The sequence below is a fragment of the Asterias rubens genome, chromosome 10 (assembly GCF_902459465.1).
Source record: "Asterias rubens chromosome 10, eAstRub1.3, whole genome shotgun sequence".
In the NCBI taxonomy this organism is placed as follows: Eukaryota; Metazoa; Echinodermata; class Asteroidea; order Forcipulatida; family Asteriidae; genus Asterias; species Asterias rubens.
The window spans coordinates 6,888,601-6,915,249 of NC_047071.1; the positions used below are offsets into that span (position 1 = coordinate 6,888,601).

At 37.5% G+C, this 26,649-nt stretch overlaps 1 long non-coding RNA gene across 1 annotated transcript; it reads left to right on the top strand.

The window, feature by feature from the left end:
• The first annotated feature begins 915 nt into the window (after window positions 1-915).
• On the top strand, window positions 916-22,385 carry LOC117295976. The gene is made up of 3 exons (XR_004519704.1): window positions 916-1,088; window positions 21,447-21,775; window positions 22,273-22,385. It is a non-coding gene; the product is annotated as an uncharacterized LOC117295976 (long non-coding RNA).
• The last annotated feature ends 4,264 nt before the right edge of the window (window positions 22,386-26,649 follow it).

Below are 26,649 nucleotides of genomic sequence, written 5' to 3' on the forward strand. Positions count from 1 at the left end.
ATGGAGGAATCCTCCATGCATATATCAACCGATGCCCTAATTATCTTTATTTGTTAATATGAAGTATGCAAATATATACTAAAACTTGATGGACATTGAAATGTTCACACCACACACTGATCTTCGATTAAATTTTAAAAATTACCATGGTAACTTGCAAAAAATAAAAATGATAACAAAAATAATAAAAAGTGTGTGTGAATAATAACTGGCTTTCAAATCTGATATTTTTCCCCCCTTTTTTTCTTAATATTTATAATAAAGCGTAAAAATAAACAGTGATAATTGAATCAACAAGCTGATGTTTAAATTTTAATATTAATAACAATATTGATATGAGGGTTAAAAAATAAAAATCTCCAAAAATATTAGAAAATGATATAAGGCACATGGCTTCTTTAAGCCTCTGTATATTTTTATTCCAGAATGCTCAGCAAAATGTTCAGTCACATGATCTGATCATCATGAATTGTGAATTGAAATAGTGTTTGATAAAACTTTTTCGGTGGGCAAATATTTTTATATGGCCTCAACATTATGACATATTTTTGAACCTTGTAGAAATGCCTAAAATACCAAACTTTGCATTTACAAGTGAAAATAACCAGTGGAGCCTTACGTGTTTCTAAGTTTTGGTTAAGGGAGAGAGGAGACTCTTTGCTTGGCAAATAAAACCACACAATTTTTATCTAGGGACTGTTTACATCGCGCACAGAGAGGTAAAAGATTTGCCATGATTTTAGGGACACCTCGAAAACAGGACCTCCTACGATACAGTAAGCGCTGAGTATAAAACATGTTATCATTAAATGATAAAATGAATTGTTATTACTATTATTATTACATTTGCGGTATTTCTAGCGGGGCTGCCGCGCGAAGCGCGGCATCCCGCTCGTATTGTGAGAGTTCCGTTACTTTTGCAATTTAGTGTAGAAGCCATTTTGTATCCAAAGAGACGATATAAACAACGTGCACAGTTTACGCACAAACGAATGGGGAATGGGAAACCTCCATGTCAAACCAGCTTACGAACATTATTTTGCCATTATTTTTTAACTACTGCCAGTAGAGAAGAAAAACGTCCACAGGTAAGTAATTTCAAGCTTTAAAATATGAGGTCTCGAAATCAAGCATCAGAAAGCACACAACTTCGTGTGACAAGGGTGTTTTCTTCTTTTCAGCGTCATACGTTATCGACCCTCATATGTTTTCGGTCCCCGACTTTGATTCCCGTTTACCGCGAAATTTTGCAAGCTGCACCGCCGGTGCAGAAGCTATATGCAGTTTACTCACGGTCTGCATTTTCATCAGGCTTAATCATGCTGAGATTAAAGTTTCCTGTCGTTGGTTATGCTCAAACATTTATAAAATGATTGATTTTTGGTACTAATCACTAGTGCATTAAATATTATGCCATTATTCAAATGAGTCAAAGAAACATCATCCAACCTCGAAAGTTCAAAACAAAATTACTATCTGCTAGATTGAGTTTCATTCTGCTTTAGTCACTAGATGGATCACGTGACTAGTGAGATGGTTACTATTTGGGATTCTATAGTGTGCAAATGTGGGGAAAATATTAAAATATTTTAAAGGCAGTGGACACTATTGGTAATTGTCAAAGACTAGCATTCACAGTTGGTGTATCTCAACAACTTGTGGCGAAAATATATTCTTGTTTGTTCCCTTCGGATGCAATTAGAAAGGAAACGATCTTAAACCAAGAACTTTTGGTCAAAGTTGGTAAAGACCAAAAATCGCAAGTTTATTAAAACAAATAAAAAATGAATATTAATCTGTGGGGACGTTCGTTTGAGGAAAATATATCCTAATTTAAAGGCAGAGGACTCTGGCAAGAATAATAGACAAGGGAAACAGATATAAATTCTTGAACAATAAAACAAGAGGATTTATTGCGTCTATAAACCAAGAGCAGTACTTGCCCTTAAAAATGCACACAAATCGCTCCACAGTTTACAACAAATAATTGGCAGTAATTTTTACAATAAATGGTGACGTGGATAATTAATAATAATCCCTTTATAAACGTTAACAACTACTGGACCTCGGCTCTCTCCTTAAGGAGGTGCTATATGAACAGTTACTGACCGGGCCTCCGTGAGGTGCCCGATATATCACGTAGAGCAGGGAAATTATTATTTAATAAATAGAACAACAAAAATCACTTTATATACGTGAAATAAATCAAAGAGGTTATTATCTTCCGAACATGAAGTAAAAGAGATCTGTCGATCACACGCTATTATTATAATATAAATAATTCTGGATCCCGCAAGTTTACAATATAAATTGTACAGTGACGCCGAGTAGTACAAAGAAAGTGATCTGGTCTGGTAACCAGCAAATTGACAAGTCACTGGGATCTGTCATAACTTGACCCTATAAACAATAAACAATAAACCTAGCAACAACTTGAACTTCCCGCTGCCAAACCGCGCTATAAAATATGCCTAATTATGCGCTGCACTATTATACACATAATGAATGTTTATGAGTGCAATGGTGCGAATATGTTCATGAGTTGAAAGATGGAATGTTCTATTCAACGAGGCGGAGCCGAGTTGAATGGAACATTCCAGCTTTCAACGAATGAACATATTCGCACCATTGCACGAATGAAAAACATTCATTATTTGTTTTATATAACATCCAAGTCGAACTTTGTCATTTTGATTGAAACTTTCAAAACAAACAATTTCAACTGTAGAAGCCGAATGCTAGTAATTTTACTATGCCTTCTTGCAGTAACACCTGCTGCGTTACCAAAGACACGCGCACGCAGTGATGTTTTTACTCAGCTTTTTCGTTCCATCCGAAAAGTACCATTGCACGCTGGCAGCGTGCCAGCGTGCAATGGTACTTTTCGGATGGAACGAAAAAGCACGGTGAGTGACTCAGCGTGCAATGGTACTTTTATTTGCTATCACGTGACGGACAATCCTCCAATCAAATGGCAAGGATCTGCTTGGGTGTTATATAAACACTACTATTGCAGTGTGTTGTAAAAGCGCCCTAAAAAAAAGATAACCCGCGCCGCTAATTTAACAAGCCCAAATAATGCCAAATACTGCACGGTAAGCACTGTGAGAAATACGGAAGCGCCCAATGCAAAATAAATACGCGCGCGCCCAACTGTAATAAACACTGCGGCAGCCGTAGCCAGCTAAACACATGGAAATATATACACAGATGGAAAACAATTATACACAAGGTAAACAATAAACAGTAAACTAATTTCCGTTACAATATGCATAAAAATAACAAACCTGTGAAAATTTGAGCTCAATCGGTCATCGAACTTGCGAGATAATAATGAAAGAAAAAAACCCTTGTAAAACGAAGTTGTGTGCGTTTAGATGGTTGATTTTGAGACCTCAAGTTCTAAATCTGAGGTCTCGAAATCAAATTATGGAAAATTACTTCTTTCTCGAAAACTATGGCACTTCAGAGGGAGCCGTTTCTCACAATGTTTTATACCATCAACCTCTCCCCATTACTCGTCACCAAGGAAGGTTTTATGCTAATAATTATTTCGAGTAATTAGTGTCCACTGCCTTTAAGTGAAAATGACAACAACTTTTTTGGGGGGATTTACTGCATACTGTTATAAATTCTGATAAGCATAATAAATATTAAGTCTACATTAAATTAAAGAGAAAATATCATAGATTGGTTTCTTTTCTCCTGAAACCAAACATTACTGGTCTGAAATGGGGGAAAACGGATTGTTATGAAGTGTGTGTGCTTCAAGGGGGGTGGGGTGTTTTACTATCATGCCTTATGATATTTCTGGATTCTAATATAGTAAGTAGCCATAATGCCTTAGGACAAAAATGTAATTAAATTTGTTAAGTAGTAATTGAATAATATTTTTTATTTATTTTGCATGCCATACTAGCTTCTGAATATTCAATAATATACCAACCAATGAAAGGTGTGAAAACATATGACGTTGCTCCAATGTCGTGCATGCATAAGCACTGTTAATGGTGGACTGTCTCTCGCAACGTATCGAATCCCACCCGAGTAACATGCCTGTGATATTTTTTCACAGGACTCGGGAAAGTACTGAGTATACAGTGCTAACACATATCGGTGTATGGGTAAAAACCAAAATTAATATTCTTTATCCCCGATGCAAATTTAACATCTATTATATCGTTGCGGTACCCGCTGCCAAAACATAGGATTCGAACTGCCTCTAGCTACCGGGCAACCTCGGTAGTCTAGTTGGTAAGACACTGCTCTAGAATTGCAAGGGTCGTGGGTTCGAATCCCACCCAAGTAACATGCCTGTGATATTTTTTCACAGGACTCGGGAAAGTACTAAGTATAAAGTGCTAACACACATCGGTGTATGGGTAAAAACCAAAATAAATTATACAGCTCAATAAGTTGGGCTCAGTAAGGCCAAATAAAAAAAAATACCAGTTGATCGTCCCCGCCCGCATCCTTTTTTGGGGCCGCATCCTTTTTTTTACTATTTACTATTTTTCGATTTTTGTAAATAAAATAAAAAGTTTTTTTAATTTTTAATTTTTTTTATCCATCTTTTCAAAAGGACTGGCCTAGGAGCTTTTCACCAATCTAACTTGATGCTCTCGAACACTTGTAACCGTCTGTTTCATAAAACAATCATTAGTGAATGCCTACCAGCAAATCTTTTTAGTGTTATCTGACCCTGTTAGTGCAAGTGTTAAAGCCCTTAAGAGTCAGTTCAGGTAAATAGTTGACATATTTCGTCACGGTCCAAAAATGAATTTTTTTAATACTTTGTGGGTGGAAGGGCCTTGGGGTGCAAGTAAACAAAATTGCATTTTTAATTCCATATATAGCCCGTTGCCATGGTTACGGCTCATTTTGTTTTTGGCCATTTTAGGCAGATTTTGGGGTCTGAAAAACTGGTTTTTAGCTCAGATTTACAACTCCACCCCACTAAAATGCAAAATTATTTCAAAAAACCTTGTGTATCACTACAAAGTATCATCCTTGGCCTTCCTTGAGAATTTTTTTTATTGCTTTAAACATCACCCTTGTGCTATTTGTGCATCGTGCATTACAGTGTGTTTTTAGAACTTGCAAAATCGCCATTTTTGGACCCAAAAATGTCAACTTGCCAGGGGTCTCAGAAAATTTTCCTTTCGGCTGTGGTTAGGGCCAACATTGGTCTTTTCATATCTGGTGAGAAAAACTTGGGCAATTGTATTGTGTTGTGACAGTACTGCCTCAAAACTAGACTTTTTTCCCCAAAACGTGAAAAAATGCTTTTTAAGGGTCTTTTCAAATAATATGACATATGTGTCCATGGTGAAAAAAAAGGGAATATTTTTCTTATACTTTGTGGATGGTAGGGACTTGGGGTCCAATTAAAAAAAAATTACATTTCAAATCATTATATAATACGTTGCCATGGTAACAGTTCATTTGTGTTTAGGCCACTTTTGGCCGATTTGGGGATCTGAAAACTGTTTTTTAGTTAATATTTACAACTCCACCCCACCCAAAAAACAAAAATGTTTCATAAAACCTTTTCCATCACTACAAATTGTCATCTTTGGCTTTAATACTTGAGCCAAAAATTATTGCTATAAATTTCACCCTTGTGCTATTTTAGAATGTGCATTAGAGTGTGTTTTTAGAACTTGCAAAATCAACATTTTTACCATATTTTTGCCCTCAAAATTTCATTTTTTTTCCAGGAGAATATTTTCCTTTCGGTTTTGAATAGGGCCAAAATTTGTCTTTTTATTTCTGGTAAGAAAAACTTGGGCAATTGTATCCTGATGTAACAGTACTGTCTCAAAAATAGACCCTTTTACCCAAAAACATGGAGAAATGCATTTTGAAATATAACAGAAAGAAGTAATAATTCCATTAATCTTGTAGCTTTTCACAAGCACTCTGTAGGCTTAGTGCATTACCCAACATTGATCAGACTTGTTGATGACCTTAGAATTAGAATCCCCACCCCGGCCCCGCCCAAATCATATTTCTTGACATTGCATAAAACAAAGTTTTGTGAACAGCGCCTCTTTTTTGGAAGTCACATTTTTTAATTCCCTTTACACATCAAGAAAGTTTGTGCAGTCTTAATTTTTATTGGTTCTCAGAATATTTCCCTTATGGTTGTGATTGGGCTATCATTATGGTTTGCATGTCTGCTGGGGCGAAACACTTTGGTGTTGTGACACTCTGCATCAAACATGGTAATTTTTCCAAAAACAAGAAAAATGCATTTTGAAGATATCCTTTAGTTTGAATTGATAAAACACAAAAAACGAGCATAATTGTTAAACAATCTGGCACCGTTTCCATGCTCTTTAAAGTAACAAGTATAACGTTTTTATTTTTAAGCCATAAACCATGCTTTGCCACTGAGAGTTCTTGTTTTGTCATGGCTACTTTACCTAGTTGTACAGGTACGCGATTCACATTGCAAGACGAGAAGAGAAGTAGTGCGATGAGCATTCTTTACAAGTTCTCAGAGACATATATAACAAATATGAATTAGTAAGATAGTGAATGGAAAAAATAATCAAACTAGTTGTTGTCACTGCAATTGCATCTTACTAATTTATGTTGAGCAGGTGCAAGTATTTACAACTTCTTCCAATGTTGTTTCATTAAAGGAACACGTTGCCTTGGATCGGTCGAGTTGGTCTTTGAAAAGCGTTTGTAACCGTTTATTACAAAATGCATATGATTAGAAAGATATTTTAAAAGTAGAATACAATGATCCACACAAGTATCACCCAAAAACATCTTTCTAACCATATGCATTTTTTAACAAACTGTTACAAACGCATTTCAAAGACCAACTTGACCGATCCCAGGCAACATGTTCCTTTTAAATGATCTCTTACGCTCATCTTGCAAATCGTTAGTATCATTGTTTTTAATAAGATCTTGGCAAACTTTTTCCAACACTTTTAAGCGGAGGCTTTTTAATTTCGCACATTTGTGTCGGACATGACTGGATGCTCCTAACTATCTGCAGCACAGACACTATATTGTTTATGATCTCTATCACTATGAAAAGTTTTACATTTTGTAGCAGGCAGGGACCAAAGAGAGTAGGCCCTGTATTAAAGACAACTTGTAAAGAATGCTCATCGCACTCTACTTGCAATGGGAATCATACCTGTACAATAGGTAAAGTAGCCAAATCAAGAACTCTCAGTGGCAAAGCATTGGTTATGGCTTGGTTGGATACCATTATGTTTAAATAAAAACTTTGTATTCAATACTCAAAGGGCATGGAAACAGTGCCAGATTTTTACAAGCATGCATTGATTTTGAAAAAATTAATATACTTGAGGCAGGTAGTGTCACAACAGGATACAATAAACCCAAGTGTTTCTCCCCAGAAGACATGAAAACACCAATAATCGCCCCAATCACAACCGAAAGGGAACACTTCCAAAAAAGAGGCGCTGTTCACAAACTATTGTTTTATGCAATTTCAAGGAATATGATTGGGGCTGGGTGGCAAATTCTTAAATTTATGTCATCAATAGTTCCTGATCAATGTTGGGTAATCCACTAAGCCTACAGAGTGCTTAGGAAAAGCTGCAAGATTGATAGAATTATTACTTTTTAATGTTATAAATTCAATTTGAAGAAAAAACAATTCAAAATGCATTTTTCTGTTTTGGGAAAAAAATCAATTTTTGAGACAGTACTGTTAACATCAGGATACGCTTGCCCAAGTTTTTCTTACAGAAATAAAAATATCAATTTTGGCCCTAATCAAAACCGAAAGGAAAATATTCTGAGACCACTGAAAAAATAAATTTTGAGGGCAAAAAATAGGGTAAAAATGTTAATTTAGCAAGTTCTAAAAACACACTCTAATGCCCTTCTAAAAATAGCACAAGGGTGAAATTTATAGCAATAATTTTTTGTCTCAGGTAAATCCAAGGATGATACGTAGTGATGTAAAAGGTTTTATGAAATATTTGTGTTTTTTGGTGGGGTGGAGTTGTAAATATTAACTAAAAAACAGTTTTTCAGACCCCCAAATCGGCCAACAGTGGCCTAAACACAAATTAACTGTTACCATGGCAACGTATTATATAATGATTTGAAATGTACATTAAAAACACTATCGGAACTTGTTTATGTTGTGTTCAGCTACTAATTCATTGTCTCCAAATAATTTCCCGCCCTGTACTGGTTCCCGGCTACTAAACCAACACTGAAATCCAAGCGGATTTGTAAACCAGCGAACGTCATGAACGTGGTCAAACAGTGATGACGTCGTAACCATGAAGCAACGAGAGTAAACAAAGGTTACGCCATGTTATTCCAGGTGTTGTGTAGCCTATGCGTTTTCATCCATACTGCGTGCATGACGTGTGTTACAAAGCTTTTTGTTTCTAGTGTATTCAGCTATCATACTGCCTACTAATGTGTTGTTTGTGGATGCACTAGAAGTTTAACAATTTGTGTAAGAAGGGGGTTGAACCGGCAAGCCCCCCCCCCCCCCCCGATCTGCACCTGAACAGTTTTGCACTAACTTTTTGACAAATTGTTCAGGTGTAGATCTGGGGGGGGGGGGGGTTGGAGGTCAGGTTTTCTAAAACCTGCCCCCTTGCTGTTGTTGCATGTGGACTCCTTTTGTTCTGGTTTTGCATTAACTCCTGTAAGGTTCTTTTCAGAACTATGCCAACTCACAGAGAGATTGTCATTACATGGTGTTACCTCAAACCATACAAGATTGTATTTCTGCCATGTAAATTTTCAAATCCTACATAATGATTATTTGTTTTGTTTGTTATTTTTTAAAAAACAGATAAGCAAAGAATGCATGCACAAGGCACTGGTTCTTTGTCAGCAGGGTGACAAGTTTCATGGCTCTGTTCACCACCAAATTCTGCGCTTATGATCACCGTTCTCTGCTTACGTCCAAACGCAAAATTTCTGCGCTAGCTGTGTAAGCGTAGAATGCCTGGTATAAACCGAGTATGCACCCACGACATGCAAAAGTCAAAATTCGCTGGTAACCTGTGAAACATGCTTGACATAAGCACAGAATTCCGCTGCTTTCGCAAGTGCCAATTCTTTGTTTATAGTAGGCAGATCCATGAAATTGGGCGCTAGCCTGTACACATTGACGTTTTTTTTTGGGGGGGGGTGCCAGGGTAGTGTAGAATCAACTTTGTTTGAAGACAGAATGACATGGTCTGTACACATTGATTTTATTATTGTTTTTCTTTTGTTTTACAATTTACAATTTACAAAGAGAACCACAACTAACTTGGTTAGGGGGGAAGGGGGGGGGGGCGTTGACAGGGTTGTACAGTAAACTTTATTTGAAGACAGAATGTTCAGATGATTTCGCTATCACTAGGCAACCTTTTTTCAACTTTGATATTTTAACCTCAAAAATAAACTCTATTGTTGTTTGCAAATACATACATTGTTTGTGTTGTCATTATTATGGAAGTGTACATGTTGGCTACTGTTTTTTTTTCTTCTGTTTTTTTTTCATATTTCTGCTCACCAAGTTGAATGTTGTTACCATGTTAATCATAGTGTATTGTTGGCAACATGGGACAAGTTTATTGCACATATGCTAAATTATTCAATTTGAACCACCCACCCCTCTGAAAGACACAAAAAAAAAAATAATATATGCATAAATTATTATGGCTTATAAAATTATTTGTGACTACCTCCGGAACAATGTAACTAGGAAAATTGTTACCACTTAAGACAAGCAAACCAAAGCAAAGCTGCCTAATCTGTTGGTGGATACGAAAACTCTTCCACTGTACTGTACATCAGGGTTTGGAAACGTCCTTCATATTGCTGCAGTTGAACGGCCAAGATAGTCCTAAGCTCACCACCTGCTGATATTCAACATTGCAATATTTTCTGTAAAACAAAACAAAAGATTTCCCTCAAATTTATTAACAAAAGAGTTGTGGTTTGCATGGTGAAGTGTCGATATTGTATGTGTGTACCTGAATTGCTTTAAAACTATACCCATGCCAGGAAGTACATGTACATGTATGTAATGAATGCTGTGAGATATTTGTGTAGATGCACATGTGTCAACCACCACGCATGACTTGGTGGAGAAAAACAATAGCTTTATCTACAATACCAGTTTAAATTGATAATGTATGAATTTTGCCAATGAGTTATAAAACGCAAGACATATTATAAATTACCCCTCCCCTCACATTTCTACTGACTAAAGTTCATGTGTTGTTCACATACATGTCTTATACAATGTCGAAAAAAATGCAGCCTATAGTGTCCGATGTTATTCCGCATTCAATGTATATATAAAAATGATCTCACACGATCAACCCGATACACTGTGTACAGAGCTTCGGTACGTGGGTCACCTGCTTTTGCCAAAACTGAGGTTTTTCTGGGTCGGAGTATGCCGCGCGAATTAGTGGGTTTTTTTGCATAAAGGAAAAGATTTTATTGAATACTACTAAAATATCAGTCCTTATTTTACATTTCTTGAACAAAAATAGCAATATAGGCTTGATCAATAATCCGTTCTACTAGATCTTTAACAAAAAATCAAGAGGATACGATAATTGTTTGAGAAATGGTATCGCGATTTTCGATTATATCGAGATATCGCTCAAGCTTAATCAGTATCCATCATAGTGACATGGTGTCAGTGTGCCTCAAAATCTTGAACTAAGCACCGGTGGAATCGAACCACCCACAACACTCTGGATTGTACAAGCAAAATTGCTATGTAGAACCAAAAGAACAATGTGTCAACCTCAGATGCTTTTTGTTAATAGTTAAAAAAATTGAGTAACAACCCCAACCATGCTTACATATCAAACAAATTTGGGGAAGAAATATTTAAACAATATTTTAACTTGTAGGGGTCACTATAAGGTCACTGAGTTCACAGGCAGTGCTGACCACAGACAGCCGGAGCACTTGGGAATCCAGGCACCTGGCGCACCAAGCAGTCAGTGCTGATCTGGGTCTCAACAGCCAATACAAATAGACAACTTTGGGATTGCTCAGACTCCCCCATTTTCTGTCAAAATTTAAGAAAACGTAAGTCCCTGTGATCATAACACAAGAAGAGAATCAAAGATAATCAGAGAAGAATCAGAGAATCCAAGGAAAACTGTTTCCGTGTCATAATTATTTATTTGTTTGTGTTGTCCTATTTCTGTCTATGTTCGTTGTATTTAATTATTGTCAATCAACAAACAACATATATAATAATAAGTCCTTGGCCGCGAGTATTAAGAAGAGTTGTCATGTCTTAGCCTTGCCTTAGGTTTCAAACCAATCTGTAGCTTCTTTGCCTTTGTGTATTGGTAAAATACGTTCAGGTAAATTTTTAGAGGAAATTTGTTTGAAATTGTATTGCTAGAATATCTGTAAGCAAGTACAATGTGCACGGAACAAATATTACAATTAGAAATAGCCAAATGTACAAAAATACTGAAATAACTTACCAGTAGTAGCTTGAAGGTGTGGAGATCAAAGACAGCCAAATATTTTTTCACAGAAACTGCACTTGAAATACTTGAACAACCCTTAATAATTAAAGGAACACATTGCCTTGGATCTGGTCGAGTTGGTTTTTGAAAAGCGTTTGTAACCGTTTGTTATAAAATGCACACGTAGAAAGATGTTTTAAAAGTAGAATATAATGATCCACACAAGTATCACTCGAAATTGCGTCGTTTTCCTTCAGTCAAATTTTTTACTCCCATAAATGGCCGACCGTGTAATAGTTAGCAACGTAAAAGGAAAACCATGCAATTCTGAGGCAAAGTTGTGTGGCTCATTGTATGTATTCTACTTTTAAAACATCTTTCTAACCATCTGGGCAATTCCAAGCAACAGGGACATAGACTCCAAAAATCACATTCATCCCTGAACTTCCTTTTTATTTTTAAGTTTAAATTGCTATTGGATGCAAGTACCAGGAAAATATTTTGTTTAGTCAAATAGTTTTTGTTTTCTATGAAATATGTCACGTTTCTTCCTTGTTATGTTTGGCTTAAAAATTAAAATATTTCAATGCATTTTTTCTTCTTCATTTGTTTGCATTTTCCCCATAAAAAAAGCAGTTTTACAAAATGTTCATGCAATTTAGTAGTATGACTTTATACCTTAAAAAAAAAACATCTGCTTATGACTTAAGATTTGTAGGTGCACAGTTGTTGGATGCTGATAGGTATGAAATGCCAGTGAAGAAAAGCTCCATTTTTTATTTTATCTTTTACAACTGGTTGTGATTGTATTGTTGGCAATTGAAAATTTCCTTCTCATAATCGCTGAGAGAATCAGACACAAACTGGACAGTGAGTTGCCACCAGAGCAAGCTGGATTTCGGAGAGGGAGAGGAACACGCAATCAGATTGGAAATCTGCGAAATCTGATAGAACAAATATCAGGAGTTTCTCCAGCCTTTGTTCCTCTGCTTCATAGATTATTCAAAGGCATTTGATTGCGTCCAACATCAAAAGAATCATGAGAGAGATGGGAGTCTCTACACATCTGAATGCACTGATCAGAGCACTGTACCAAGGACAGGAAGCCACAGTGAGAACAGAGTGTGGAGACAGTGGATGGTTCTCAATCGGTCAAGGAGTCTGTCAAGGATGCATACTTTCACCCTTTCTGTTCAACATTTACGCTGAATACATTGTGCGGAAAGCTTTGGATGGCTTTGCAGGAGGGGTCTCAATTGGAGGTCGACAACTCACCAATCTAAGATATGCAGATGACACCACCTTGATAGCAAGAACAGCAGCAGAACTTCAACACCTGATTGATAAAGTCAAGTACACCAGTGAAGATTATGGGTTGTTTCTCAATGTAAAGAAGACGAAGGCGATGAATTATGGAGGAACTCTTGATCAAAACCAGGCACTGCATGCTGATGATGAGGATATTGAAGTAGTTATTAACTTCAACTTTCTGGGCTCTTTGATTGTCAACGAAGGTGGGAGTTCTAAGGACATAAGAAGGCACCTTGCTATGGCCAGAACATCAACTATCTCCTTGACTGACATCTGGAAGGAGAGAGGGATCTCCAGAACTACCAAAATTCGACTCATGAACGCTCTTGTCTTCCCAATAGCCACATATTTAGTGTTGCCAAGGACTTATCTCAGGAAGCCAAATTGGCACTTTACAAGGCCCTCGTTTTACCCATTTTAGAATATGGCCAGCCTGTGTGGTATATATATAATAATAATCTTATTGATAAAATTGAAAGTGTTCAAGAGAGGTTGAAAATTTCAAAATTCACGTCTAAAGAACAACGTAAATCCCCCGTTGGTATGTGCATAAACATTACACTTTTAGGCATACACACAACGTGTAGTGTATTAGCTGTGCGGGAGAGTCACGCTCCAGTGATCATCCATAGAGCGCGAAAAAGCTTCATGTAGAATAGTCTTCGTTCAAGGCGTTTAACCTTTTGCTTGTCTTCTTGTTCAAATCGAATTTATTGTACATTATCTACGACCGTACTGCGTTGATAACACCGGTTCCCGTCCGATCACTGAAGTTATTCTAAATCAGGCTTGGTCAGTACTTGGATGGGAGACCAATTGGCGACCAAATTTTGTATTGTTATTATTTTTTATTTTTGTTCTTCTACTATAAATAGCTTCGTTTTTAGTCTATTTTCAAGGCGTTTTCAACTAACATTTCTTTTCCGGTTAGTTAGTCTCTTCTTCAGTCGTCATTATGCATAAGGCTCCAATCACAAAAGCTATTTTGACAATCTATACATCATATGAAAGGGCTTTAAGTACGTAGTCTGTTTTCAAGGCGTTTTGAACAAACATTTCCCTTCCGGTTAGTTAGTCTTTTCTCCAGTCGTCGTTCTGCATAAGTTCCTATGCCCTCAACCACAAACGCTATTTTGACAATCTACATCATATGAAAGGGCTTTATGTACGTAGTCTGTTTTCAAGGCGTTTTCAACAAACATTTCCCTTCCGGTTAGTTAGTATCTTCTCCAGTCGCCATTATTCATCAGTTCACATTTCCTCGACCACAAAAGCTATTTTGACAATCTATACATCATATGAAAGGGCCTCACGTACTTCAAAAAAATTGGTATGTTGGTGACCTTCTCTTGACCTTTTGACCGTTTTAAACCGGAAGTGCTTGTAAAAGGCTTTGAAAAGGCATTATTTAAAGGCTTTTAGGTTGAAATGTACACTTTTTGATGCTTTACCTTAAAATATTTCACATCGAGAAAACTGTTTGGTTTTGATTTCTTTGCAATTTGAAGAGCTATTAACAACACTTTTTCATTGATTCAAACACTGACCCAACAATAGCCGAACACCTAGTGTTTGTTTGTACAAACACTATATCTAGTTGTTCATTTTTTTTTCTTCCTTCATACTTCTTCTTCTTCATCTTCTTCTCAGCGTCCCTTGTCCGCTAACAAAAGCACCTTTCCCAAACTCGTATGAATTTGAAACTTCACACGTAGTTAGATATTCATTAGGAAAAGAAACCGTTCGAGTTACGTCATGATGACGTTATCGGTTCTCGAGTTATAAATATTCAAAGTTTTATTATTTCAAAAAATCATAACTTTTGATCTACATGATGGATTTTTACAATCGATACATCATCGGAAAGGTCGTTAAAAACTCTGTAAACGCCTCGCAGACATGACCCCATTTTGATCTTGTCTTCCGGTTCAAAATCGAGGTTGAAAATTTGAAAATTCATGTATAAAGAACTATGAAATTCCCCCATTGGTTGCGGGTAAAGATTTTATGTGTTCCTCACGCGGTTTTTTGGTGTATATGAACATGTGCATTATTATAGGCCTTCATTGGTGGCGCTTTGCCAAGTTCATTGTACTCTGTGCCATATTTGGTGTATGTATAGTGCTATGGGCATATGGCAGAACGCTGCGAAAACGATTTACTCTCAATCTTCGGCGTCAATTTGTTCAAATTTTGCCCTTCTGATGGCTTAGTGGTCAATGTGGAATTGAAGCCGAAGTTTTGCTGAGATGGCCACCCACTTCAGTGATTCATGGGACTGTTAATTATGTGAGAAAATAACAGCAAAGAAAGACGAACATTGGTCATGTTTTGATCAAACCGAGAAGCAGAGACGTGACATCGATCGACAACTTCTCCCGCGGAACTCACGGCAGTAATGACAAGAACTATTACTTCTTGAACTAAGTATAAAAATCAATTTTTCTGATTATTTATTAAAACAACCATACGAGTTATTCTGGGTAAAATATTTTGAAGAAAAAAAAATCTCTCGAATTACAAAGCTAGTTTGAATGTTCTCTTTGTCTTATGAAAGTACGTAACGTTACTAATCAATTTCGACTTCCATGCACCACAAGTAGTGGTCTTGCTTAAATTAACTGCCGGATTAAATAAAATGTTAGCACAAATAAATAAATAAAACAGTCCGGATTTAAAATAAGGAAGAAAAAACAACCTATTATTTTATTTGACTTGTTAAAACAATGACATAACCCCCCAGTGTTAGAAATAAAATTGCTCAAATTATGGAATAGTATTAATTGAGAAAGCCCAGTGGGGTGCACCCCACTATAATTAACAAACTTTGTAAAATGTGTAAATGTTTATGTAGGGCAGCAATAAAATAAATGTGTGCAAATAATAAGCCAAAGTTCATAAGCAAAGCTAATTTGTAAGCCCACAAGTTATTTTTGATTGTAACGTTTTGGGGTCATGCAATAAATATACTGTATAAAAATAAGAATCTAGGCCTATCATGTTGCAAACAATTTGAGTTACCTTTTTATTTTATGATACTTAAATGATACACTTTCACTGTTGCTCAAAGCGACCTTCAAAACCACATTCGTTAGTGTAACTGTTCTTATTTGATGATTGCTCACAATTTTAAACCTACAGGAGCACTGTAACGAAGGCTGGTTGCCTTATGACAAATTTATCAGATTAAAATAAGCAATTTATGAATTTTATTTTAAAAATCTTCTCCAGCCGTCATTATTCATCAGTTCATATTTCCTCAATCACAAAAGCTAATTTGACAATCAATACATCATACGGAAGGGCTTTACGTACTTCACAAAAATGGGTGTGTTGGTGACCTTCTCTTGACATGTGGACCTGCCTTAACCGGAAGTGCATGTCAAATGCTTTGAATAGGCTTCTTCATGGATTTGTCCCTTTGTTTATTGTCCACCAGGCTTGTAAGTTCAACGGAGGTGTATTGTTAGTCAACGACATTAACTTCTTGAACTTGAAATGGCGTCATGATGACGTCATCATGTTGTTTTGACAATTTTTTCAATTTTGATCATTTATTACAAATCTTGAGAACAAAGCAAGGTGCAATATTTTTTTTTTTCTTTCACCAGGCTTTTACTCACGGAAACCGAACACCTCGAGTTTGTTCACAAACTCTCAATCTCTATTTTTTCTTCTTTTTTTTTCTTCGTTTTGTTCATTTATTTTTCTATTTATTTTTGTTTATATGTATATATATATAATGAATAGGGTAGATGGCCTTGGCTTTCGATCCAATCCGGACCTTCTTCAGAGGCATAAAACAAGTACAAACAAATACATATCCATTTATAGAAAAAGAGAGGGGGAAAGGGATTAAGGAAAGGATCCAGAAAGAAGCGGGAAAATAACAGCCAATCAAAGTTCCTATTTCAGAAACAATATTGGTGGCTATGAACCAATGGGAGTGAAGTGGCAAGGACAAAGGATGTTTAGAATGAAAGGAAGGGTTACTGGACCATAAAAGTGGTAGAAGTATTGTTCGACAACAATGCAGGGAGACATGAAAGGGTAGGATTAGAGAGCAAGTTGCATCATGATGCAACTAACAATGGTCAATTAATAAGAATAGCAAGATCAGCAAGATCAAAGGTATGATGATTTTAAAAATAGGTATGAGGGACCTGTGGAAAAAAAGGGGGGGGGGGGTTACTTACATCAGATAGTTACAGTGATGAATTTATAAAAACAACTTTAAACTAGGTTAATTTATACTTTATGTACAGAATATATACAACAGATAAGTTCTTAGGCAGAAGTGAAGTGGAGGGTAATGAGAACTTATTTAACACCAGTGTTTATGTTAAGTCCAAAGGGTTTGACTGTCTTGAGTTGGTGAATCCAGTGTGATTCTCTATTCTTGCGGTGTGTGTCATCACCATTGCAAGCTTCAATCACCAGAAGTTCAACATCAATGACACTATGATTGGGGCTGTTGAAGTGGATAGAGACTGGGTACGGTTTCTTAGTCTTTATGGAAGAGACATGATTCGCAAAGCGAAGACTAAGTTTGGTCTTAGTCTCTCCCACATATTGTAGCCCACATCTCTTACATGATATGACATAATAGACTACATTAGACGTGCTGCATTCAGAGTCGGTCTTGATGTTGTATGAAGAGCCAGTGGTATGACTCTTCACCTTAAGTGAGGGCTTAATGTGCAGACACGTTTTGCATTTGGAACGGGTACATTTGTGACAGCCCAGTATATCTGTCGGGGGTTGTGTTTGGACTGTACCTGGGGGAAGTTTGGCCCTGACTAGTATGTCACCAAGGTTCTTAGGGCGGCGGAATGCAACCATGGGAACCTCAGTGATTGCTGAGTGTAACCTGCTGGAGGAGTGAAGTATAGGCATGTTATTATTGAGAATTGAGGGAAGTTTGGGTAGTTTGGGGTGGAAGGTGGTGACCATAGCAACTCTATTGGTAGGAGGTTTTTTAGCTCCCGTGTTAGTCAACAGAGTATGACGAGGTACGTTGAGAGCCCTGTTGATAGCAAGTTGGACCCTACGTTCGCTGTGTCCCCTAGATACAAGGTGTTTCCTTAGCTCTGATGAGCGCCTCTTGTACAGGGTATCTGTGGAACAGATACGCCTGATACGTAAGGCCTGACTGTAAGCAATTGCCTTCTTACAGTGACTAGGGTGACAGCTATTGGAGAGAAGGTACTGGTGGGTGTCGGTGGGTTTACTGTAAACATCTGTGACAAGGCCATTAGGAGACTTGGTTATTGTCACATCTAGAAAGTTCACACTGGTGAGAGATTGTTCGGTAGTGAACTTTATGGTGGGGTGAAATGAGTTGATATGGGCAATAAACTCATCCAAGCTGTCTTGGTCACCACACCAGATGGAGAAAATATCATCAATAAATCTCCACCAAACTAGTGGTCGGTTGGGGGCGGAGGACAGGAGTCTGTCCTCCAACTGAGACATGAATAGGTTAGCATATGAGGGTGCCATTTTGGTACCCATGGCAGTAGCCTGTACCTGTAGAAAATGCCTGTCAGAAAATGTGAAATTATTCTTCATTAGAATGTGGCTCATGAGTTCCTTAATATGACTCACTGAGGGGCGGGACTGATTACTAGCATTGAGGGCAGAGACACATGCACTCATGCCTTCATGATGGGGTATGTTAGTATACAGTGATGAAACATCAAAAGTAACCAAAATAGCAGAGTCAGGTATTTGGTGCTTGACCTCATCTAGTTTGTGGAGAAAGTCTTTGGTATCCTTGATGAAGGAAGGAATACGGCAGACTAAGGGTTTGAGGAAGCTATCAACAAACTCAGAAATGCGCTCTGTGGGGCTACCATTCCCAGATACAATAGGTCTCCCCGGGTTATTGGGCTTGTGTATCTTAGGTAGAAGGTAGAACCTTGCTGTACGGGGGTCATGTGGGAGGAGATAGTTAAATGTATCTTTCTCAATATCATTGGCATTATAAATCTTAACCAGGGTGTCACTGATATCTTGGGAGAAAGATTCAGTGGGATCAGAAGCACATTCAATGTAATGATCAGTGTTACTGAGCTGTCTAAGGCCCTCAGCAATGTAGTCATGTGTGTTCATGACTACAACTGCGGACCCCTTGTCAGCCCGTTTAATCACTATGTCTGGTGATTGGCGGAGTTGTGTAAGGGCGTGACGCTCATCTTGGGGGAGGTTGTTGGGAGTAGGGGTACTGGGGGCCTTAAGAACCTCGGAGTTAACCGAATTGATGTATGTCTCTAGAGACACATCTCGGTTCTTATTCATTATATATATATATATATATATATAATGAATAGGGTAGATGGCCTTAGCTTTCGATCCAATCTGGACCTTCTTCAGAGGCCTAAAACCATTACAAACAAATAATATCCATTTATAGAAAAAGAGAGGGGGAAAAGGATTAAGGAAAGGATCCAGAAAGAAGCGGGAAAATAACAGCCAATCAAAGTTTCTATTTCAGAAACAATATTGGTGGCTATGGGAGTGAAGTGGCGAGGACAAAGGATGTTTTAGAATGAAAGGAAGGGTTACTGGACCATAACAGTGGTAAATGTATTGTTCGACAACAATGCAGGGAGACATGAAAGGGTAGGATTAGAGAGCAAGTTGCATCATGATGCAACTAACAATGGTCAATTAATAAGAATAGCAAGATCAAAGGTATGATGATTTTAAAAATAGGTATGAGGGGGGGGGGGTTACTTACATCAGATAGTTACAGTGATGAATTTATAAAAACAACTTTAAACTGGATTAATTTATACTTTATGTACAGAATATATACAACATATAAGTTCTTAGGCAGAAGTGAAGTGGAGGGTAATGAGAAGTTATTTAACACCAGTGTTTATGTTAAGTCCAAAGGGTTTGACTGTCTTGAGTTGGTGAATCCAGTGTGATTCTCTATTCTTACGGTGTGTGTCATCACCATTGCAAGCTTCAATCACCATATATATATATTTTTTGTTTCTTTATTTTTTTCTTTCTATTTATTTATTGTTTAGTTATTATCTTTTGTGTTATTTTTTTTATAAATGTTTCTTTATTGCTGGTTAATTTTATTTTTTGCCTGATGGGAGGGGGTGGGCTATTTTGCATTTTAACTCTTTCTGCGTCCTTGCTTTTAATTGTCTTTCTGTTTTTGTCTTAATGTTCTTATAATAATGTCTTTATAGTTTTTTTGTAAATAATTATAGATTAATATATGGCCAGGGATATTGGAATTGAAGGCCTTCGGTCTACAGTTTTTAGGTAAACCTTTTTAATTCCAGGCATATGTCTCTGGCTTTTGTTTTGTATGTGTTTTTATGCCGAATAAATAATAATAACAATAATAATAATAAACATGGGCTGTGGGAAAAGCAGACAGGAACAGGATCAACGCTTTCGAGATGTGGTGCTTGAGGAGAATGCTGAGAATATCGCTGGAGGAGAATGCTGAGAATGTCATGGAAAGAACACAAGACCAATATTTTTGTTAGGAATCTGATAGGAGAAGAAAGACCCACCTTGTCCTCAAAAATTAACAAAAACAAGCTTCAATACTTTGGTCACATATCCAGAAGAGAGGGGGACAACCTTGAGAAGATCGTTGTGCAAGGATGTGTTGCAGGTAGTCGCCTCCGTGGCTGTTAAAAACTTTGTTGGACAGACAGAATCAAAGAATTCGGGCTTATCAATAAACGGTGCATATCAATCTGCACTGGATAGACAGAAGTGGAACTCCATCATAACCAGGGTCAAAGGGTCAGCCATGACTCATAGGATCCACAGTGGTCCTGGGGTGTTTTTATGGCGCCTTTTTTTAATATCGGTCTATAGACCAATAAGAAAGCCATTCTAAATCTCACTCAGCCCATCAAGGTGAGCTGAGTTCGAGCCATGGTGACTGCTCTATTTATGCCTATCCCATAGAGCTGTATATTGACTGGACAATAACTCCCTGTTATACGCGCACTAAATTTTTGATGCCATGTGGGTGCATCCATTATGTACTAACCAATACAAAACTTTTTACAGCAATTGTACGGCTATTTGCATGATAGTGCGTTTGTTCCTTTATATGTTTCATCGAACCAACAAATATAGTTCGAAGGTTCGTTTGTCTGAAGGTTTGTTAGTCCAAAGGTTCGATAGTCCGAATTGACAATAAGGTCGGATAGTCCGAAAATGACAATAATTAAGGTTCGTTTCATCGAATCGGGCTATCGGACCCTATCGGCGATTGAACTACCCAACCTTCTCACCAGTGAACCTTTGGATCAATGAACCTTCGCACTAATGAACCTTTGGACTATCGCATCGAATGTTCGAATTAACGAACCCTATTACATTTTCGGACTAATCCCCTGTTATGGGAAATTTGTGCGTTCGCGGACTATTGAACCTTCGGACTATTGAACCTTCAGACTAAAGGACCTTCGGACTATCGGGCGGACACCGTTTATAAATAGAGGCAAAAAAAAACCCACTTCCTGTAGATATAAATCATCAGTAATGTTCAATCATAGTAGACTATCCAGTCCAAGAGTACGGCTGCCCACCTTGCGACTGCCTATTAATTAAACACAAGACAAGAGGGCAGTAATAATTGTGCGTGTGTAATTATGTAGTTTACGAAACTGTTTTGTTTTACAGTGCACCTGTTTGCTTGTTGACATCCTTACTACATGCACATTGAAATGGCTGGATTTCAACAAGGGGGTCTACCACCAATTCAGTTACGGAACGATAGGCACAGTCCAAACATGCGTCTTCAGGCTTCACGTCAATCTGGCTTATTGACTAACTTTGGTGCACTTCAGTATAGTGAGAATCCTCATGCTGGAGCTGTGCAATGGGAGATGGATAATGCAGCTGAAGGTGGTATCAAGTCAGTACAAGAAAAGCGTGCTCACACTACCATGGTACAAGAATAAATGCAGGCTGTTGAAATTGCTGTGAGTAGAATCACTAAAGAGATTGAGGTAATCATATAATTTTCTCATTAAATTTCTTGTTTTTAAAATGTCCAGGTACATAATTAGGGTGACTCTTGGAATAACTTTGTGATCTATGCCTTCTTTTAAAGGCACTTGGACATTCTTGGTAATTACTCAACACAGTTTTTAGCATAAAGACTTTGGTGTTAACGAGCAATAAACGTCTTCCTCTGGAGTAATGTATTTTTTGAGAAAGTAAGAGGTAATCTCACTTAAATATTGAAAGACAACACACGCAAAGCCTTTTATTTGCATCTGAGAGCACACGACAGTGCTGTAGGACTCAGACTCAAATCCCAACTTGAGTCCCTTTTTTAAGGACTTGGACCCCAAGGACTCAAGGACTCGACTGAGTACTCCTTGAATCCAGCAATATCAGCTCTTTTTTCATCTTGGTTTCGTTGCGGAGAAATAAAAAGAGGATGTACATGTACATGTGATTCTGATTAAAGAGGTCTGTTTTGACTTTGGACTAAATGCAGATGATAGAAGAACAACTCCACAATAGACGACAACTTTCTGAACACACAGACAACTCTGTAAAAAGCTTGGAAATTCAGCATGTTGGATCAATATCTGACTTACGGCAGAGGGTTGGCAGGTACGTACTGACATCATGAACATGTACATGTGATGGTTTTACCCCCAAATTTAGAATTTTTGTGGTGCGCTTAAAGGCACTGGACACATTACTCAAAATCTTTGTTGCATATAAAAACTTACTTGGTAATAAGCAATGGAGAGCTGTCCATAGTATAAAACATTGTGAGAAACGGCTCCCTCTGAGGTAACGTAGTTTTCGAGACAGAAGTAATTTCCCGCTAAAATATTTTAATTTGATTTTGAGACCTCAAAAAATTAGATTTTGAGGTCCAGAAATCAAGCATCTGAAAGCACACAACTTAGTGTGACATGGGTGTTTTTTCTTCCATTATTTTTTGGCAACTTCGACGACCAATTGAGTTCATTTTTCACAGGTTTTTTATTTTGTGCATATATGTTGAGATACACCAAGTGAGAAGACTGGTCTTTGACAGTTACAAAAGGTGTCCAGTGTCTTTAAAGCCATTTTACACTTATGGAACAGAAAAAAAAAAATAGTTCGCAGATTTACAAATCACTTACAGGTTTTAAAGAAGGTAATGGTGAAAGACTTCTCTTGAAATGTTATTCCATGAAATGCTTTACTTTTTGAGAAAACATTTATCAATTCTCGATATCGAGAATTACAGATTTATTTTAAACACATGTCATGACACGGCGAAACGTGCAGAACCAAGGGTGGGTTTTCCTGTTATTTTATATATAAGTTGTGATACACAAAATGTGGGCCTTTGGACAATACTGTTTACCGAAAGTGACCAATGGCTTCAACTGGCTGGCTCTCAGTAGGCAACTTTTTTTCCTGCCACTCTTTTATTAGGAACTGCAGTTTTCACTTGTTTTGCCTAGAAATAATTAGCTCTTTCGTTAAAAGTTTTTTTTTTTTTTTTTTTAGCTGTTTCGCAGCGCAGCGAAACGGCTCTTGTTTTCATTTAATTTTTGTATTATTATTATTAACAGCCGAAACGCCTATTGTAATTGTAGAGACTTTTATTTTATTTTATTAGGGGTTTCAGCCTAACAGCCGAAACGCCTATTGTAATTGTAGAGATTTTTTTTATTAGCTGTTCCGACGTAGTTGTCGGAACAGCTATAATTGTTTTTGGTAAGATTTGTTATTATTATTATTTGTATCCGTCAAAAGCCCATAGGTTTAACCAGTCATACTTTGCTTAGTATAAAAGAGTCTTAACCTGTATCATAATAAAGCTTAGGTCTTGAAGTTACAGTTAAATGTAATTAGCTTAAATGAATTAGCTAATTAATTAAGTTATAATGGCATGAATATTTAATTAGCCTATCTTTAGATCACCATATCTCAAAAAGTATACGTCCGATCGTCATACTCTTTCCCTTTTTATACTTGTGGGGTACTGTAACACAATATGATGGCCTTCAAATCCAGACGATGTAACCATGTCGTTATGTATTGCCTGTTTTGTGTCTGTGCACAAAACACAATGGCTCTTCAAATGTCAACATTTAAATGGTCAAAAACACAATAACTTCAAAATAATTTATCCGTTCGTTTCCTAAATGTGATATTCTGTGTTAAAAAATATACTGATTCTAAAAATAATGGTTTCCGTCCATTAAAACCAATCAAGGTACGTCTGTAATTAACGAATAAATTAAAATAATGGCGTCATGGGTACAATGCAGTACTTCTGGATGCAGTCACTAGACTGGATGCAGTCACATACCTTCTCATGGTTGGTGCAATACAGTGAGGACCTGTTTGGATTGAGGACTTTACTTGAGGGGAGTCTACGACGCTGTCCTGATGTTGGCATCCTTGTATTTGTTTTCTGACCGCGTTCTGGACCTATTACTTTGTACATACTCCATTGGGTTTGTACACAACCAATGGGCATACATTGGATTCCTACGATGGTTCAGGGTTTTTGTTAAAACAAATGCACGTTCTAACGTTTTTTTGGTAAAAGGCATTGGATTGGGGTAAGTTACATACCATCGTGTACCTTATGAAATTTGTTAGTACGAAAAACACAATTTTAAAACTGTGACGTCATCACGTGATAATTTACGGTAATTAGAAGCTTTTTAAAATGAGTTTTTCTTTGCAGCACTATATCTCAAGAAGTGAACGGCCAATTTCAAAGTTTTTTTCAGGACTCCTTAGGCGTAGGCATGATAGATTTGCATCGGGTGACCGTGACCTCGATTTGACCTCTACTTCCGGGTCAACCGGAAGTGGGACCATATCTCAAGAGTTACACAACCGATTTAAATTTTTTCTTCAGTTATGAACTCCTTAGGCATTAAATTTTTTTGGGGAAAAACCGTGATCCCATTTTGACCTCTTCTTTGGGGTCAACCGGAAGTGGGACCATTTCTCAAGGACTGCACAACTGATTTTCAAACTTTTTTGTCATTTATATATTACTTAGGCATTAAATGTTAACTTTGAAAAACATGACCCTATGTTGACCTTTCTATCCGGGTCAACCGGAAGTTGGACCTTATTTTAAAAACAGTACACCCGATTTTCAGACTTTTTTCAGTTATGGACTCCTTTGGCATTGGATATACGCATTGGGTAGGTGTGACCCCATGTTGACCTTTATTTCCGGGTCAACCGGAAGTGGGACCTTATTTCAAGAACTACACAACAGATTTTCAAACTTTTTTCAGTTATGGACTCCTTGGGCATTAAAAATCGAGCATGGGTTACCGTAACCATTACTCTATGCCGTAACCCAGTATTGACCTTTACTTCCGGGTTAACCGGAAGTGGGATCATATCTTAAGACCTACACAATTGATTTTGAACTTGGGTTTAATTTATTCAACACAATGACCATAACGCCATGTTGACCTTTACTTTTTGTGTTAAAGATACAAGATACAAGACCAGGTAATTACATGTCATAGAGTTGTATTGTGTGTGTTTTATTGTAGCATAGAAAACTTTTATTAACAAAACATTTGGGAACAGCTGTGTGATTGTTTACAATCACTATCTCTAGTTCTTCTTCTTATTTTTCTTCACGGCCCTACTCCCATAAGGTTTGTACACAAATTTTGTTGTGAAATAATCTTGTACTAGACAATGTCCCATCAGTACACATTACACTCCAAATTGAATCTTGGAACATAAGCTTTATCCTAAATGTACAAAATGTTAAAATTTTTAATTAATTAACCACGTGACCCTCATTTGCATATTTAATTAGAAAATCTTTGCAGCATCATATCTCAAGAAGTACAGTGCCGATTTTTAAACTGTCTGTAGTTATAGACTCCTTAGGGGTTGGAGAATAATTTTTAAACACCTTGACCTCAAGTTGACCTCCACTTCCGGGTTAACCGGAAGTGGGACCATATCTCAAAGAGCCCTCTGTATAAAATGCTGCAGATGTAGCGTTGTTTTCGGGGAGGGTAAGTTTAACATCAAAGTTAATAAGGAAGGTGGTGAGGATCGGAGTGGCGAGGAACCAAGAGAGAATGAACCAGAGCAAGAAACTTAACAAAAAGAAAAAAAGAAGCCAGGCCAGGGCTTTTTGGACGATTATGTCAAGAAACAGAAAGACAACAGAAAGCGTAAAATGTTAGAGGAGGAACAAGAAGAAGAAACTTCTACTGGGAAAAGTTAGTGAGAGACGATGCTCAATCAGAGGCGGCGGTCAGCATGGAGATCTATCAAGAAGACAAAAGACGAGAATAAAAAAAATATGAAGAAACAGAAACAGATATTGGGAGATGCACAAAAACAAGAAAACACCCCCGACCCAGAAGGTGAATTCGTCCTGTACACCAGAAGGGGACTACAGCGATTCAAGAAACGACGTACATCATGGGAAAGGAAAGCACATGATGAGGACAGCTCAACAGAATGGCCCAGTCTACCTCGGCCGTTGAATCAATGCAAGCTCAACCAATCATGACAACAAAACAGTCAAATCAAACATTCCAGTCAAAAACGCCAGTCACACTATTCCAACCCATCTACCCAGCACAGCAGAGATCGCCTGCCCATCAGACAATCGCGAAAAACGAATGAGACACACCAACCCAGAGAGGAAAGCCACTCCGAACCATCTAGCAGGCCCGGTAACCAAGATCGCTAGTCCGCTAACCCGGGTCAGTCGGAACATTCTACCCAGGGGCAGACTGAATATCAAGAAAAAACAATCTGCCAGCCAGCCTACTAAAACAAAATAGGCCTTCATTGGTGGCGCGTTGCCAAGTTCATTGTACTCTGTGCCATATGTGGTGTATGTATAGTGCTATGG